We start from the raw sequence: 18,070 nt of genomic DNA, 5'->3' as shown, positions 1-18,070 counted from the left end.
TTAACTAATTGTAAGAGTTCGGGAGGAATTTGGAATGTTTAGACAACAATTGTACCCATTTTGTCCCAAAACAGGCCAAGACCGAGAAAACATTGATTTAAAGCAGTAAACAGCTATGTTACTTTTTCTAGGGTGAAATATGTAAAAATCTAATGCGTTTGACTAATTATAAGAGTTCGGGTTTAATTTGGAGTGTTTAGACAACACTTATACCTATTTTTTTCCAAAATAGGCATAAAACGAGAAAACAGGCTAAAACCGAGAAAACGTTGATTTAAAGCAGTAAACAGCTATGTTACTGTTTCTAGGGTGAAAATATGCAACAATCTAATGCGTTTGACTAATTTTAAGAGTCCGGGTTTAAATTGGAGTGTTTAGACAACACTTATACCTATTTTGTTCCAAAACAGGCTTAAAACGAGAAAACAGGCTAAAACCGCGAAAACATTAATTCGAAGCAGTAAACAGCTTTGTTTGTGTTTCTAGTGTCAAAATGTGTGACAATCAAATGCATTTGACTAATTGTAAGAGTTCGGGATGAATTTGGAGTGTTTAGACAACAATTATACCCATTTTGTCCCGAAACAGGCTAAAACCGAGAAAACATTGATTTAAAGCAGTAAACAGCTATGTTACTTTTTCTAGGGTGAAATATGTAACAATCCAATGCAGTTAACTAATTATAAGAGTTCGGGTTGAATTTGGAGTGTTTAGACAACACTTATACCTATTTTGTTCCAAAACAGGCATAAAACGAGAAAACAGGCTAACACCGAGAAAACATTAATTCGAAGCAGTAAACAGCTTTGTTTGTGTTTTTAGTGTCAAAATGTGTGACAATCCAATGCATTTAACTAATTGTAAGAGTTCGGGAGGAATTTGGAATGTTTAGACAACAATTGTACCCATTTTGTCCCAAAACAGGCTAAGACCGAGAAAACATTGATTTAAAGCAGTAAACAGCTATGTTACTTTTTCTAGGGTGAAATATGTAAAAATCTAATGCGTTTGACTAATTATAAGAGTCCGGGTTTAATATGGAGTGTTTAGACAACACTTATACCTATTTTTTTCCAAAATAGGCATAAAACGAGAAAATAGGCTAAAACCGAGAAAACGTTGATTTAAAGCAGTAAACAGCTATGTTACTCTCTCTAGGGTGAAAATATGCAGCAATCTAATGCGTTTGACTAATTATAAGAGTTAGGGTTTAAATTGGAGTGTTTAGACAACACTTATACCTATTTTGTTCCAAAATAGGCTTAAAACGAGAAAACAGGCTAAAACCGCGAAAACATTAATTCGAAGCAGTAAACAGCTTTGTTTGTGTTTCTAGTGTCAAAATGTGTGACAATCGAATGCATTTGACTAATTGTAAGAGTTCGGGATGAATTTGTAGTGTTTAGACAACAATTATACCCATTTTGTCCCGAAACAGTCTAAACCCGAGAAAACATTGATTTAAAGCAGTAAACAGCTATGTTACTCTTTCTAGGGTGAAAATATGCAACAATCTAATGCGTTTGACTAATTTTAAGAGTTCGGGTTTCATTTGGAGTGTTTAGACAACACTTATACCTATTTTGTTCCAAAATAGGCTTAAAATGAGAAAACCGGCTAAAACCGAGAAAACATTAATTCGAAGCAGTAAACAGCTTTGTTTGTGTTTCTAGTGTCAAAATGTGTGACAATCCAATGCATTTAACTAATTGTAAGAGTTCGGGAGGAATTTGGAATGTTTAGACAACAATTGTACCCATTTTGTCCCAAAACAGGCCAAGACCGAGAAAACATTGATTTAAAGCAGTAAACAGCTATGTTACTTTTTCTAGGGTGAAATATGTAAAAATCTAATGCGTTTGACTAATTATAAGAGTTCGGGTTTAATTTGGAGTGTTTAGACAACACTTATACCTATTTTTTTTCCAAAATAGGCATAAAACGAGAAAACAGGCTAAAACCGAGAAAACGTTGATTTAAAGCAGTAAACAGCTATGTTACTGTTTCTAGGGTGAAAATATGCAACAATCTAATGCGTTTGACTAATTTTAAGAGTCCGGGTTTAAATTGGAGTGTTTAGACAACACTTATACCTATTTTGTTCCAAAATAGGCTTAAAACGAGAAAACAGGCTAAAACCGCGAAAACATTAATTCGAAGCAGTAAACAGCTTTGTTTGTGTTTCTAGTGTCAAAATGTGTGACAATCGAATGCATTTGACTAATTGTAAGAGTTCGGGATGAATTTGGAGTGTTTAGACAACAATTATACCCATTTTGTCCCGAAACAGGCTAAACCCGAGAAAACATTGATTTAAAGCAGTAAACAGCTATGTTACTCTTTCTAGGGTGAAAATATGCAGCAATCTAATGCGTTTGACTAATTTTAAGAGTTCGGGTTTCATTTGGAGTGTTTAGACAACACTTATACCTATTTTGTTCCAAAATAGGCTTAAAATGAGAAAACCGGCTAAAACCGAGAAAACATTAATTCGAAGCAGTAAACAGCTTTATTTGTGTTTCTAGTGTCAAAATGTGTGACAATCCAATGCATTTAACTAATTGTAAGAGTTCGGGAGGAATTTGGAATGTTTAGACAACAATTGTACCCATTTTGTCCCAAAACAGGCTAAGACCGAGAAAACATTGATTTAAAGCAGTAAACAGCTATGTTACTTTTTCTAGGGTGAAATATGTAAAAATCTAATGCGTTTGACTAATTATAAGAGTCCGGGTTTAATATGGAGTGTTTAGACAACACTTATACCTATTTTTTTCCAAAATAGGCATAAAACGAGAAAATAGGCTAAAACCGAGAAAACGTTGATTTAAAGCAGTAAACAGCTATGTTACTCTCTCTAGGGTGAAAATATGCAGCAATCTAATGCGTTTGACTAATTTTAAGAGTTCGGGTTTAATTTGGAGTGTTTAGACAACACTTATACCTATTTTGTTCTAAAATAGCCTTAAAATGAGAAAACAGGCTAAAACCGAGAAAACATTAATTCGAAGCAGTAAATAGCTTTGTTTGTGTTTCTAGTGTCAAAATGTGTGACAATCCAATGCATTTAACTAATTGTAAGAGTTCGGGAGGAATTTGGAATGTTTAGACAACAATTGTACCCATTTTGTCCCAAAACAGGCTAAAACCGAGAAAATATTGATTTAAAACAGTAAACAGCTATGTTACTTTTTCTAGGGTGAAATATGTAAAAATCCAATGCATTTAACTAATTATTAGAGTTCGGGTTGAATTTGGAGTGTTTAGACAACACTTATACCTATTTTGTTCCAAAACAGGCATAAAACGAGAAAACAGGCTAACACCGAGAAAACATTAATTCGAAGCAGTAAACAGCTTTGTTTGTGTTTTTAGTGTCAAAATATGTGACAATCCAGTGCAGTTAACTAATTGTAAGAGTTCGGGTTGAATTTGGAGTGTTTAGACAACACTTATACCTATTTTGTTCCAAAACAGGCATAAAACGAGAAAACAGGCTAACACCGAGAAAACATTAATTCGAAGCAGTAAACAGCTTTGTTTGTGTTTTTAGTGTCAAAATGTGTGACAATCCAGTGCAGTTAACTAATTGTAAGAGTTCGGGAGGAATTTGGAGTGTTTAGTCAACAATTATACCCATTTTGTCCCAAAACAGGATAACCCTGAGAAAACATTGATTTAAAGCAGTAAACAGCTATGTTACTGTTTCTAGGGTGAAAATATGCAACAATCTAATGCGTTTGACTAATTATAAGAGTCCGGGTTTAAATTGGAGTGTTTAGACAACACTTATACCTATTTTGTTCCAAAATAGGCTTAAAACGAGAAAACAGGCTAAAACCGCGAAAACATTAATTCGAAGCAGTAAACAGCTTTGTTTGTGTTTCTAGTGTCAAAATGTGTGACAATCGAATGCATTTGACTAATTGTAAGAGTTCGGGATGAATTTGGAGTGTTTAGACAACAATTATACCCATTTTGTCCCGAAACAGGCTAAACCCGAGAAAACATTGATTTAAAGCAGTAAACAGCTATGTTACTCTCTCTAGGGTCAAAATATGTAACAATCCAATGCATTTAACTAATTATAAGAGTTCGGGTTGAATTTGGAGTGTTTAGACAACACTTATACCTATTTTGTTCCAAAACAGGCATAAAACGAGAAAACAGGCTAACACCGAGAAAACATTAATTCGAAGCAGTAAACAGCTTTGTTTGTGTTTTTAGTGTCAAAATATGTGACAATCCAGTGCAGTTAACTAATTGTAAGAGTTCGGGTTGAATTTGGAGTGTTTAGACAACACTTATACCTATTTTGTTCCAAAACAGGCATCAAACGAGAAAACAAGCTAACACCGAGAAAACATTAATTCGAAGCAGTAAACAGCTTTGTTTGTGTTTTTAGTGTCAAAATGTGTGACAATCCAGTGCAGTTAACTAATTGTAAGAGTTCGGGAGGAATTTGGAGTGTTTAGTCAACAATTATACCCATTTTGTCCCAAAACAGGATAACCCTGAGAAAACATTGATTTAAAGCAGTAAACAGCTATGTTACTGTTTCTAGGGTGAAAATATGCAACAATCTAATGCGTTTGACTAATTATAAGAGTCCGGGTTTAAATTGGAGTGTTTAGACAACACTTATACCTATTTTGTTCCAAAATAGGCTTAAAACGAGAAAACAGGCTAAAACCGCGAAAACATTAATTCGAAGCAGTAAACAGCTTTGTTTGTGTTTCTAGTGTCAAAATGTGTGACAATCGAATGCATTTGACTAATTGTAAGAGTTCGGGATGAATTTGGAGTGTTTAGACAACAATTATACCCATTTTGTCCCGAAACAGGCTAAACCCGAGAAAACATTGATTTAAAGTAGTAAACAGCTATGTTACTCTCTCTAGGGTCAAAATATGTAACAATCCAATGCATTTAACTAATTATAAGAGTTCGGGTTGAATTTGGAGTGTTTAGACAACACTTATACCTATTTTGTTCCAAAACAGGCATAAAACGAGAAAACAGGCTAACACCGAGAAAACATTAATTCGAAGCAGTAAACAGCTTTGTTTGTGTTTTTAGTGTCAAAATGTGTGACAATCCAATGCAGTTAACTAATTGTAAGAGTTCGGGAGGAATTTGGAGTGTTTAATCAACAATTATACCCATTTTGTCCCAAAACAGGATAAAACTGAGAAAACATTGATTTAAAGCAGTAAACAGCTATGTTACTGTTTCTAGGGTGAAAATATGCAACAAGCTAATGCTTTTGACTATTTATAAGAGTCCGGGTTTAAATTGGAGGGTTTAGACAACACTTATACCTATTTTGTTCCAAAATAGGCTTAAAATGAGAAAACAGGCTAAAACCGCGAAAACATTAATTCGAAGCAGTAAACAGCTTTGTTTGTGTTTCTAGTGTCAAAATGTGTGACAATCGAAAGCATTTGACTAATTGTAAGAGTTCGAGATGAATTTGGAGTGTTTAGACAACAATTATACCCATTTTGTCCCGAAACAGGCTAAAACCGAGAAAACATTGATTTAAAGCAGTAAACAGCTATGTTACTCTCTCTAGGGTCAAAATATGTTACAATCCAATGCGTTTAACTAATTATAAGAGTTCGGGTTTAATTTGGAGTGTTTAGACAACACTTATACCTATTTTGTTCCAAAACAGGCATAAAACGAGAAAACAGGCTAACACCGAGAAAACAATAATTCGAAGCAGTAAACAGCTTTGTTTGTGTTTTTAGTGTCAAAATGTGTGACAATCCAGTGCAGTTAACTAATTGTAAGAGTTCGGGAGGAATTTGGAGTGTTTAGTCAACAATTATACCCGTTTTGTCCCAAAACAGGATAAAACTGAGAAAACATTGATTTAAAGCAGTAAACAGCTATGTTACTCTCTCTAGGGTCAAAATATGTAACAATCCAATGCGTTTAACTAATTATAAGAGTTCGGGTTTAATTTGGAGTGTTTAGACAACACTTATACCTATTTTGTTCCAAAAACAGGCATAAAACGAGAAAACAGGCTAACACCGAGAAAACAATAATTCGAAGCAGTAAACAGCTTTGTTTGTGTTTTTAGTGTCAAAATGTGTGACAATCCAGTGCAGTTAACTAATTGTAAGAGTTCGGGAGGAATTTGGAGTGTTTAGTCAACAATTATACCCGTTTTGTCCCAAAACAGGATAAAACTGAGAAAACATTGATTTAAAGCAGTAAACAGCTATGTTACTGTTTCTAGGGTCAAAATATGTAACAATCCAATGCCTTTAACTAATTATAAGAATTCGGGTTGAATTTGGAGTGTTTAGACAACACTTATACCTATTTTGTTCCAAAACAGGCATAAAACGAGAAAACAGGCTAACACCGAGAAAACATTAATTCGAAGCAGTAAACAGCTTTGTTTGTGTTTTTAGTGTCAAAATGTGTGACAATCCAGTGCAGTTAACTAATTGTAAGAGTTCGGGAGGAATTTCGAGTGTTTAGTCAACAATTATACCCATTTTGTCCCAAAACCGGATAAAACTGAGAAAACATTGATTTAAAGCAGTAAACAGCTATGTTACTCTCTCTAGGGTCAAAATATGTAACAATCCAATGCCTTTAACTAATTATAAGAGTTCGGGTTGAATTTGGAGTGTTTAGACAACACTTATACCTATTTTGTTCCAAAACAGGCATAAAACGAGAAAACAGGCTAACACCGAGAAAACATTAATTCGAAGCAGTAAACAGCTTTGTTTGTGTTTTTAGTGTCAAAATGTGTGACAATCCAGTGCAGTTAACTAATTGTAAGAGTTCGGGAGGAATTTCGAGTGTTTAGTCAACAATTATACCCATTTTGTCCCAAAACCAGATAAAACTGAGAAAACATTGATTTAAAGCAGTAAACAGCTATGTTACTGTTTCTAGGGTGAAAATATGCAACAATCTAATGCGTTTGACTATTTATAAGAGTCCGGGTTTAAATTGGAGGGTTTAGACAACACTTATACCTATTTTGTTCCAAAATAGGCTTAAAACGAGAAAAGAGGCTAAAACCGCGAAAACATTAATTCGAAGCAGTAAACAGCTTTGTTTGTGTTTCTAGTGTCAAAATGTGTGACAATCGAAAGCATTTGACTAATTGTAAGAGTTCGGGATGAATTTGGAGTGTTTAGACAACAATTATACCCATTTTGTCCCGAAACAGGCTAAAACCGAGAAAACATTAATTTAAAGCAGTAAACAGCTATGTTACTCTCTCTAGGGTCAAAATATGTAACAATCCAATGCGTTTAACTAATTATAAGAGTTCGGGTTGAATTTGGAGTGTTTAGACAACACTTATACCTATTTTGTTCCAAAACAGGCATAAAACGAGAAAACAGGCTAACACCGAGAAAACATTAATTCGAAGCAGTAAACAGCTTTGTTTGTGTTTTTAGTGTCAAAATGTGTGACAATCCAGTGCAGTTAACTAATTGTAAGAGTTCGGGAGGAATTTGGAGTGTTTAGTCAACAATTATACCCATTTTGTCCCAAAACAGGATAAAACTGAGAAAACATTGATTTAAAGCAGTAAACAGCTATGTTACTGTTTCTAGGGTGAAAATATGTAACAAGCTAATGCGTTTGACTATTTATAAGAGTCCGGGTTTAAATTGGAGGGTTTAGACAACACTTATACCTATTTTGTTCCAAAATAGGCTTAAAACGAGAAAACAGGCTAAAACCGCGAAAACATTAATTCGAAGCAGTAGACAGCTTTGTTTGTGTTTCTAGTGTCAAAATGTGTGACAATCGAATGCATTTGACTAATTGTAAGAGTTCGGGATGAATTTGGAGTGTTTAGACAACAATTATACCCATTTTGTCCCGAAACAGGCTAAAACCGAGAAAACATTGATTTAAAGCAGTAAACAGCTATGTTACTCTCTCTAGGGTCAAAATATGTAACAATCCAATGCGTTTAACTAATTATAAGAGTTCGGGTTTAATTTGGAGTGTTTAGACAACACTTATACCTATTTTGTTCCAAAACAGGCATAAAACGAGAAAACAGGCTAACACCGAGAAAACAATAATTCGAAGCAGTAAACAGCTTCGTTTGTGTTTTTAGTGTCAAAATGTGTGACAATCCAGTGCAGTTAACTAATTGTAAGAGTTCGGGAGGAATTTGGAGTGTTTAGTCAACAATTATACTCGTTTTGTCCCAAAACAGGATAAAACTGAGAAAACATTGATTTAAAGCAGTAAACAGCTATGTTACTGTTTCTAGGGTGAAAATATGCAACAATCTAATGCGTTTGACTAATTATAAGAGTCCGGGTTTAAATTGGAGTGTTTAGACAACACTTATACCTATTTTGTTCCAAAATAGGCTTAAAACGAGAAAACAGGCTAAAACCGCGAAAACATTAATTCGAAGCAGTAAACAGCTTTGTTTGTGTTTCTAGTGTCAAAATGTGTGACAATCGAATGCATTTGACTAATTGTAAGAGTTCGGGATGAATTTGGAGTGTTTAGACAACAATTATACCCATTTTGTCCCGAAACAGGCTAAAACCGAGAAAACATTGATTTAAAGCAGTAAACAGCTATGTTACTGTTTCTAGGGTCAAAATATGTAACAATCCAATGCCTTTAACTAATAATAAGAATTCGGGTTGAATTTGGAGTGTTTAGACAACACTTATACCTATTTTGTTCCAAAACAGGCATAAAACGAGAAAACAGGCTAACACCGAGAAAACATTAATTCGAAGCAGTAAACAGCTTTGTTTGTGTTTTTAGTGTCAAAATGTGTGACAATCCAGTGCAGTTAACTAATTGTAAGAGTTCGGGAGGAATTTCGAGTGTTTAGTCAACAATTATACCCATTTTGTCCCAAAACCGGATAAAACTGAGAAAAAATTGATTTAAAGCAGTAAACAGCTATGTTACTCTCTCTAGGGTCAAAATATGTAACAATCCAATGCGTTTAACTAATTATAAGAGTTCGGGTTGAATTTGGAGTGTTTAGACAACACTTATACCTATTTTGTTCCAAAACAGGCATAAAACGAGAAAACAGGCTAACACCGAGAAAACATTAATTCGAAGCAGTAAACAGCTTTGTTTGTGTTTTTAGTGTCAAAATGTGTGACAATCCAGTGCAGTTAACTAATTGTAAGAGTTCGGGAGGAATTTCGAGTGTTTAGTCAACAATTATACCCATTTTGTCCCAAAACCGGATAAAACTGAGAAAACATTGATTTAAAGCAGTAAACAGCTATGTTACTGTTTCTAGGGTGAAAATATGCAACAAGCTAATGCGTTTGACTATTTATAAGAGTCCGGGTTTAAATTGGAGGGTTTAGACAACACTTATACCTATTTTGTTCCAAAATAGGCTTAAAACGAGAAAAGAGGCTAAAACCGCGAAAACATTAATTCGAAGCAGTAAACAGCTTTGTTTGTGTTTCTAGTGTCAAAATGTGTGACAATCGAAAGCATTTGACTAATTGTAAGAGTTCGGGATGAATTTGGAGTGTTTAGACAACAATTATACCCATTTTGTCCCGAAACAGGCTAAAACCGAGAAAACATTGATTTAAAGCAGTAAACAGCTATGTTACTCTCTCTAGGGTCAAAATATGTAACAATCCAATGCGTTTAACTAATTATAAGAGTTCGGGTTTAATTTGGAGTGTTTAGACAACACTTATACCTATTTTGTTCCAAAACAGGCATAAAACGAGAAAACAGGCTAACACCGAGAAAACATTAATTCGAAGCAGTAAACAGCTTTGTTTGTGTTTTTAGTGTCAAAATGTGTGACAATCCAGTGCAGTTAACTATTTGTAAGAGTTCGGGAGGAATTTGGAGTGTTTAGTCAACAATTATACCCATTTTGTCCCAAAACAGGATAAAACTGAGAAAACATTGATTTAAAGCAGTAAACAGCTATGTTACTGTTTCTAGGGTGAAAATATGCAACAAGCTAATGCGTTTGACTATTTATAAGAGTCCGGGTTTAAATTGGAGGGTTTAGACAACACTTATACCTATTTTGTTCCAAAATAGGCTTAAAACGAGAAAACAGGCTAAAACCGCGAAAACATTAATTCGAAGCAGTAAACAGCTTTGTTTGTGTTTCTAGTGTCAAAATGTGTGAAAATCGAATGCATTTGACTAATTGTAAGAGTTCGGGATGAATTTGGAGTGTTTAGACAACAATTATACCCATTTTGTCCCGAAACAGGCTAAAACCGAGAAAACATTGATTTAAAGCAGTAAACAGCTATGTTACTCTCTCTAGGGTCAAAATATGTAACAATCCAATGCATTTAACTAATTATAAGAGTTCGGGTTGAATTTGGAGTGTTTAGACAACACTTATACCTATTTTGTTCCAAAACAGGCATAAAACGAGAAAACAGGCTAACACCGAGAAAACATTAATTCGAAGCAGTAAACCGCTTTGTTTGTGTTTTTAGTGTCAAAATGTGTGACAATCCAGTGCAGTTAACTAATTGTAAGAGTTCGGGAGGAATTTGGAGTGTTTAGTCAACAATTATACCCATTTTGTCCCAAAACCGGATAAAACTGAGAAAACATTGATTTAAAGCAGTAAACAGCTATGTTACTGTTTCTAGGGTGAAAATATGCAACAAGCTAATGCGTTTGACTATTTATAAGAGTCCAGGTTTAAATTGGAGGGTTTAGACAACACTTATACCTATTTTGTTCCAAAATAGGCTTAAAACGAGAAAACAGGCTAAAACCGCGAAAACATTAATTCGAAGCAGTAAACAGCTTCGTTTGTGTTTCTAGTGTCAAAATGTGTGAAAATCGAAAGCATTTGACTAATTGTAAGAGTTCGGGATGAATTTGGAGTGTTTAGACAACAATTATACCCATTTTGTCCCGAAACAGGCTAAAACCGAGAAAACATTGATTTAAAGCAGTAAACAGCTATGTTACTCTCTCTAGGGTCAAAATATGTAACAATCCAATGCGTTTAACTAATTATAAGAGTTCGGGTTTAATTTGGAGTGTTTAGACAACACTTATACCTATTTTGTTCCAAAACAGGCATAAAACGAGAAAACAGGCTTACACCGAGAAAACAATAATTCGAAGCAGTAAACAGCTTTGTTTGTGTTTTTAGTGTCAAAATGTGTGACAATCCAATGCAGTTAACTAATTGTAAGAGTTCGGGAGGAATTTGGAGTGTTTAGTCAACAATTATACCCATTTTGTCCCAAAACAGGATAAAACTGAGAAAACATTGATTTAAAGCAGTAAACTGCTATGCTACTGTTTCTAGGGTGAAAATATGCAACAATCTAATGCGTTTGACTAATTATAAGAGTCCGGGTTTAAATTGGAGTGTTTAGACAACACTTATACCTATTTTGTTCCAAAATAGGCTTAAAATGAGAAAACAGGCTAAAACCGCGAAAACATTAATTCGAAGCAGTAAACAGCTTTGTTTGTGTTTCTAGTGTCAAAATGTGTAACAATCGAATGCATTTGACTAATTGTAAGAGTTCGGGATGAATTTGGAGTGTTTAGACAACAATTATACCCATTTTGTCCCGAAACAGGCTAAAACCGAGAAAACATTGATTTAAAGCAGTAAACAGCTATGTTACTGTTTCTAGGGTCAAAATATGTAACAATCCAATGCCTTTAACTAATTATAAGAGTTCGGGTTGAATTTGGAGTGTTTAGACAACACTTATACCTATTTTGTTCCAAAACAGGCATAAAACGAGAAAACAGGCTAACACCGAGAAAACATTAATTCGAAGCAGTAAACAGCTTTGTTTGTGTTTTTAGTGTCAAAATGTGTGACAATCCAGTGCAGTTAACTAATTGTAAGAGTTCGGGAGGAATTTCGAGTGTTTAGTCAACAATTATACCCATTTTGTCCCAAAACCGGATAAAACTGAGAAAACATTGATTTAAAGCAGTAAACAGCTATGTTACTGTTTCTAGGGTCAAAATATGTAACAATCCAATGCCTTTAACTAATTATAAGAGGTCGGGTTGAATTTGGAGTGTTTAGACAACACTTATACCTATTTTGTTCCAAAACAGGCATAAAACGAGAAAACAGGCTAAAACCGCGAAAACATTAATTCGAAGCAGTAAACAGCTTTGTTTGTGTTTCTATTGTCAAAATGTGTGACAATCGAATGCATTTGACTAATTGTAAGAGTTCGGGATGAATTTGGAGTGTTTAGACAACAATTATACCCATTTTGTCCCGAAACAGGCTAAAACCAAGAAAACATTGATTTAAAGCAGTAAACAGCTATGTTACTCTCTCTAGGGTCAAAATATGTAACAATCCAATGCCTTTAACTAATTATAAGAGTTCGGGTTGAATTTGGAGTGTTTAGACAACACTTATACCTATTTTGTTCCAAAACAGGCATAAAACGAGAAAACAGGCTAACACCGAGAAAACATTAATTCAAAGCAGTAAACAGCTTTGTTTGTGTTTTTAGAGTCAAAATGTGTGACAATCCAGTGCAGTTAACTAATTGTAAGAGTTCGGGAGGAATTTCGAGTGTTTAGTCAACAATTATACCCATTTTGTCCCAAAACCGGATAAAACTGAGAAAACATTGATTTAAAGCAGTAAACAGCTATGTTACTGTTTCTAGGGTGAAAATATGCAACAAGCTAATGCGTTTGACTATTTATAAGAGTCCGGGTTTAAATTGGAGGGTTTAGACAACACTTATACCTATTTTGTTCCAAAATAGGCTTAAAACGAGAAAAGAGGCTAAAACCGCGAAAACATTAATTCGAAGCAGTAAACAGCTTTGTTTGTGTTTCTAGTGTCAAAATGTGTGACAATCGAAAGCATTTGACTAATTGTAAGAGTTTGGGATGAATTTGGAGTGTTTAGACAACAATTATACCCATTTTGTCCCGAAACAGGCTAAAACCGAGAAAACATTGATTTAAAGCAGTAAACAGCTATGTTACTCTCTCTAGGGTCAAAATATGTAACAATCCAATGCGTTTAACTAATTATAAGAGTTCAGGTTTAATTTGGAGTGTTTAGACAACACTTATACCTATTTTGTTCCAAAACAGGCATAAAACGAGAAAACTGGCTAACACCGAGAAAACATTAATTCGAAGCAGTAAACAGCTTTGTTTGTGTTTTTAGTGTCAAAATGTGTGACAATCCAGTGCAGTTAACTAATTGTAAGAGTTCGGGAGGAATTTGGAGTGTTTAGTCAACAATTATACCCATTTTGTCCCAAAACAGGATAAAACTGAGAAAACATTGATTTAAAGCAGTAAACTGCTATGCTACAGTTTCTAGGGTGAAAATATGCAACAATCTAATGCGTTTGACTAATTATAAGAGTCCGGGTTTAAATTGGAGTGTTTAGACAACACTTATACCTATTTTGTTCCAAAATAGGCTTAAAACGAGAAAACAGGCTAAAACCGCGAAAACATTAATTCGAAGCAGTAAACAGCTTTTTTTGTGTTTCTAGTGTCAAAATGTGTGACAATCGAAAGCATTTGACTAATTGTAAGAGTTCGGGATGAATTTGGAGTGTTTAGACAACAATTATACCCATTTTGTCCCAAAACCGGATAAAACTGAGAAAACATTGATTTAAAGCAGTAAACAGCTATGTTACTGTTTCTAGGGTCAAAATATGTAACAATCCAATGCCTTTAACTAATTATAAGAGTTCGGGTTGAATTTGGAGTGTTTAGACAACACTTATACCTATTTTGTTCCAAAACAGGCATAAAACGAGAAAACAGGCTAAAACCGCGAAAACATTAATTCGAACCTGTAAACAGCTTTGTTTGTGTTTCTAGTGTCAAAATGTGTGACAATCGAATGCATTTGACTAATTGTAAGAGTTCGGGATGAATTTGGAGTGTTTAGACAACAATTATACCCATTTTGTCCCGAAACAGGCTAAAACCAAGAAAACATTGATTTAAAGCAGTAAACAGCTATGTTACTCTCTCTAGGGTTAAAATATGTAACAATCCAATGCCTTTAACTAATTATAAGAGTTCGGGTTGAATTTGGAGTGTTTAGACAACACTTATACCTATTTTGTTCCAAAACAGGCAAAAAACGAGAAAACAGGCTAACACCGAGAAAACATTAATTCAAAGCAGTAAACAGCTTTGTTTGTGTTTTTAGAGTCAAAATGTGTGACAATCCAGTGCAGTTAACTAATTGTAAGAGTTCGGGAGGAATTTCGAGTGTTTAGTCAACAATTATACCCATTTTGTCCCAAAACCGGATAAAACTGAGAAAACATTGATTTAAAGCAGTAAACAGCTATGTTACTGTTTCTAGGGTGAAAATATGCAACAAGCTAATGCGTTTGACTATTTATAAGAGTCCGGGTTTAAATTGGAGGGTTTAGACAACACTTATACCTATTTTGTTCCAAAATAGGCTTAAAACGAGAAAAGAGGCTAAAACCGCGAAAACATTAATTCGAAGCAGTAAACAGCTTTGTTTGTGTTTCTAGTGTCAAAATGTGTGACAATCGAAAGCATTTGACTAATTGTAAGAGTTTGGGATGAATTTGGAGTGTTTAGACAACAATTATACCCATTTTGTCCCAAAACAGGATAAAACTGAGAAAACATTGATTTAAAGCAGTAAACTGCTATGCCACTGTTTCTAGGGTGAAAATATGCAACAATCTAATGCGTTTGACTAATTATAAGAGTCCGGGTTTAAATTGGAGTGTTTAGACAACACTTATACCTATTTTGTTCCAAAATAGGCTTAAAACGAGAAAACAGGCTAAAACCGCGAAAACATTAATTCGAAGCAGTAAACAGCTTTGTTTGTGTTTCTAGTGTCAAAATGTGTGACAATCGAATGCATTTGACTAATTGTAAGAGTTCGGGATGAATTTGGAGTGTTTAGACAACAATTATACCCATTTTGTCCCGAAACAGGCTAAAACCGAGAAAACATTGATTTAAAGCAGTAAACAGCTATGTTACTGTTTCTAGGGTCAAAATATGTAACAATCCAATGCCTTTAACTAATTATAAGAGTTCGGGTTGAATTTGGAGTGTTTAGACAACACTTATACCTATTTTGTTCCAAAACAGGCATAAAACGAGAAAACAGGCTAACACCGAGAAAACATTAATTCGAAGCAGTAAACAGCTTTGTTTGTGTTTTTAGTGTCAAAATGTGTGACAATCGAATGCATTTGACTAATTGTAAGAGTTCGGGATGAATTTGGAGTGTTTAGACAACAATTATACCCATTTTGTCCCGAAACAGGCTAAAACCGAGAAAACATTGATTTAAAGCAGTAAACAGCTATGTTACTGTTTCTAGGGTCAAAATATGTAACAATCCAATGCCTTTAACTAATTATAAGAGTTCGGGTTGAATTTGGAGTGTTTAGACAACACTTATACCTATTTTGTTCCAAAACAGGCATAAAACGAGAAAACAGGCTAACACCGAGAAAACATTAATTCGAAGCAGTAAACAGCTTTGTTTGTGTTTTTAGTGTCAAAATGTGTGACAATCCAGTGCAGTTAACTAATTGTAAGAGTTCGGGAGGAATTTCGAGTGTTTAGTCAACAATTATACCCATTTTGTCCCAAAACCGGATAAAACTGAGAAAACATTGATTTAAAGCAGTAAACAGCTATGTTACTGTTTCTAGGGTCAAAATATGTAACAATCCAATGCCTTTAACTAATTATAAGAGTCCGGGTTTAAATTGGAGTGTTTAGACAACACTTATACCTATTTTGTTCCAAAACAGGCTTAAAACGAGAAAAGAGGCTAAAACCGCGAAAACATTAATTCGAAGCAGTAAACAGCTTTGTTTGTGTTTCTAGTGTCAAAATGTGTGACAATCGAAAGCATTTGACTAATTGTAAGAGTTTGGGATGAATTTGGAGTGTTTAGACAACAATTATACCCATTTTCTCCCGAAACAGGCTAAAACCAAGAAAACATTGATTTAAAGCAGTAAACAGCTATGTTACTCTCTTTAGGGTCAAAATATGTAACAATCCAGTGCGTTTAACTAATTATAAGAGTTCGGGTTTAATTTGGAGTGTTTAGACAACACTTATACCTATTTTGTTCCAAAACAGGCATAAAACGAGAAAACTGGCTAACACCGAGAAAACAATAATTCGAAGCAGTAAACAGCTTTGTTTGTTTTTTTAGTGTCAAAATGTGTGACAATCCAGTGCAGTTAACTAATTGTAAGAGTTCGGGAGGAATTTGGAGTGTTTAGTCAACAATTATACCCATTTTGTCCCAAAACCGGATAAAACTGAGAAAACATTGATTTAAAGCAGTAAACAGCTATGTTACTGTTTCTAGGGTGAAAATATGCAACAAGCTAATGCGTTTGACTATTTATAAGAGTCCGGGTTTAAATTGGAGGGTTTAGACAACACTTATACCTATTTTGTTCCAAAATAGGCTTAAAACGAGAAAACAGGCTAAAACCGCGAAAACATTAATTCGAAGCAGTAAACAGCTTTGTTTGTGTTTCTAGTGTCAAAATGTGTGACAATCGAAAGCATTTGACTAATTGTAAGAGTTCGGGATGAATTTGGAGTGTTTAGACAACAATTATACCCATTTTGTCCCGAAACAGGCTAAAACCGAGAAAACATTGATTTAAAGCAGTAAACAGCTATGTTACTCTCTTTAGGGTCAAAATATGTAACAATCCAATGCGTTTAACTAATTATAAGAGTTCGGGTTTAATTTGGAGTGTTTAGACAACACTTATACCTATTTTGTTCCAAAACAGGCATAAAACGAGAAAACTGGCTAACACCGAGAAAACAATAATTCGAAGCAGTAAACAGCTTTGTTTGTTTTTTTAGTGTCAAAATGTGTGACAATCCAGTGCAGTTAACTAATTGTAAGAGTTCGGGAGGAATTTGGAGTGTTTAGTCAACAATTATACCCATTTTGTCCCAAAACCGGATAAAACTGAGAAAACATTGATTTAAAGCAGTAAACAGCTATGTTACTGTTTCTAGGGTGAAAATATGCAACAAGCTAATGCGTTTGACTATTTATAAGAGTCCGGGTTTAAATTGGAGGGTTTAGACAACACTTATACCTATTTTGTTCCAAAATAGGCTTAAAACGAGAAAAGAGGCTAAAACCGCGAAAACATTAATTCGAAGCAGTAAACAGCTTTGTTTGTGTTTATAGTGTCAAAATGTGTGACAATCGAAAGCATTTGACTAATTGTAAGAGTTTGGGATGAATTTGGAGTGTTTAGACAACAATTATACCCATTTTGTCCCGAAACAGGCTAAAACCGAGAAAACATTGATTTAAAGCAGTAAACAGCTATGTTACTCTCTCTAGGGTCAAAATATGTAACAATCCAATGCGTTTAACTAATTATAAGAGTTCGGGTTTAATTTGGAGTGTTTAGACAACACTTATACCTATTTTGTTCCAAAACAGGCATAAAACGAGAAAACAGGCTAACACCGAGAAAACATTAATTCGAAGCAGTAAACAGCTTTGTTTGTGTTTTTAGTGTCAAAATGTGTGACAATCCAGTGCAGTTAACTAATTGTAAGAGTTCGGGAGGAATTTGGAGTGTTTAGTCAACAATTATACCCATTTTGTCCCAAAACAGGATAAAACTGAGAAAACATTGATTTAAAGCAGTAAACAGCTATGTTACTGTTTCTAGGGTGAAAATATGCAACAAGCTAATGCGTTTGACTATTTATAAGAGTCCGGGTTTAAATTGGAGGGTTTAGACAACACTTATACCTATTTTGTTCCAAAATAGGCTTAAAACGAGAAAACAGGCTAAAACCGCGAAAACATTAATTCGAAGCAGTAAACAGCTTTGTTTGTGTTTCTAGTGTCAAAATGTGTGACAATCGAAAGCATTGGACTAATTGTAAGAGTTCGGGATGAATTTGGAGTGTTTAGACAACAAATATACCCATTTTGTCCCGAAACAGGCTAAAACCGAGAAAACATTGATTTAAAGCAGTAAACAGCTATGTTACTCTCTCTAGGGTCAAAATATGTAACAATCCAATG

The sequence above is a fragment of the Camelina sativa genome, chromosome 7 (genome assembly GCF_030686135.1).
Source record: "Camelina sativa cultivar CO46 ecotype springtype chromosome 7, ASM3068613v1".
Classification (NCBI taxonomy): domain Eukaryota; kingdom Viridiplantae; phylum Streptophyta; class Magnoliopsida; order Brassicales; family Brassicaceae; genus Camelina; species Camelina sativa.
Note: the sequence above shows the minus strand (reverse complement) of the source record.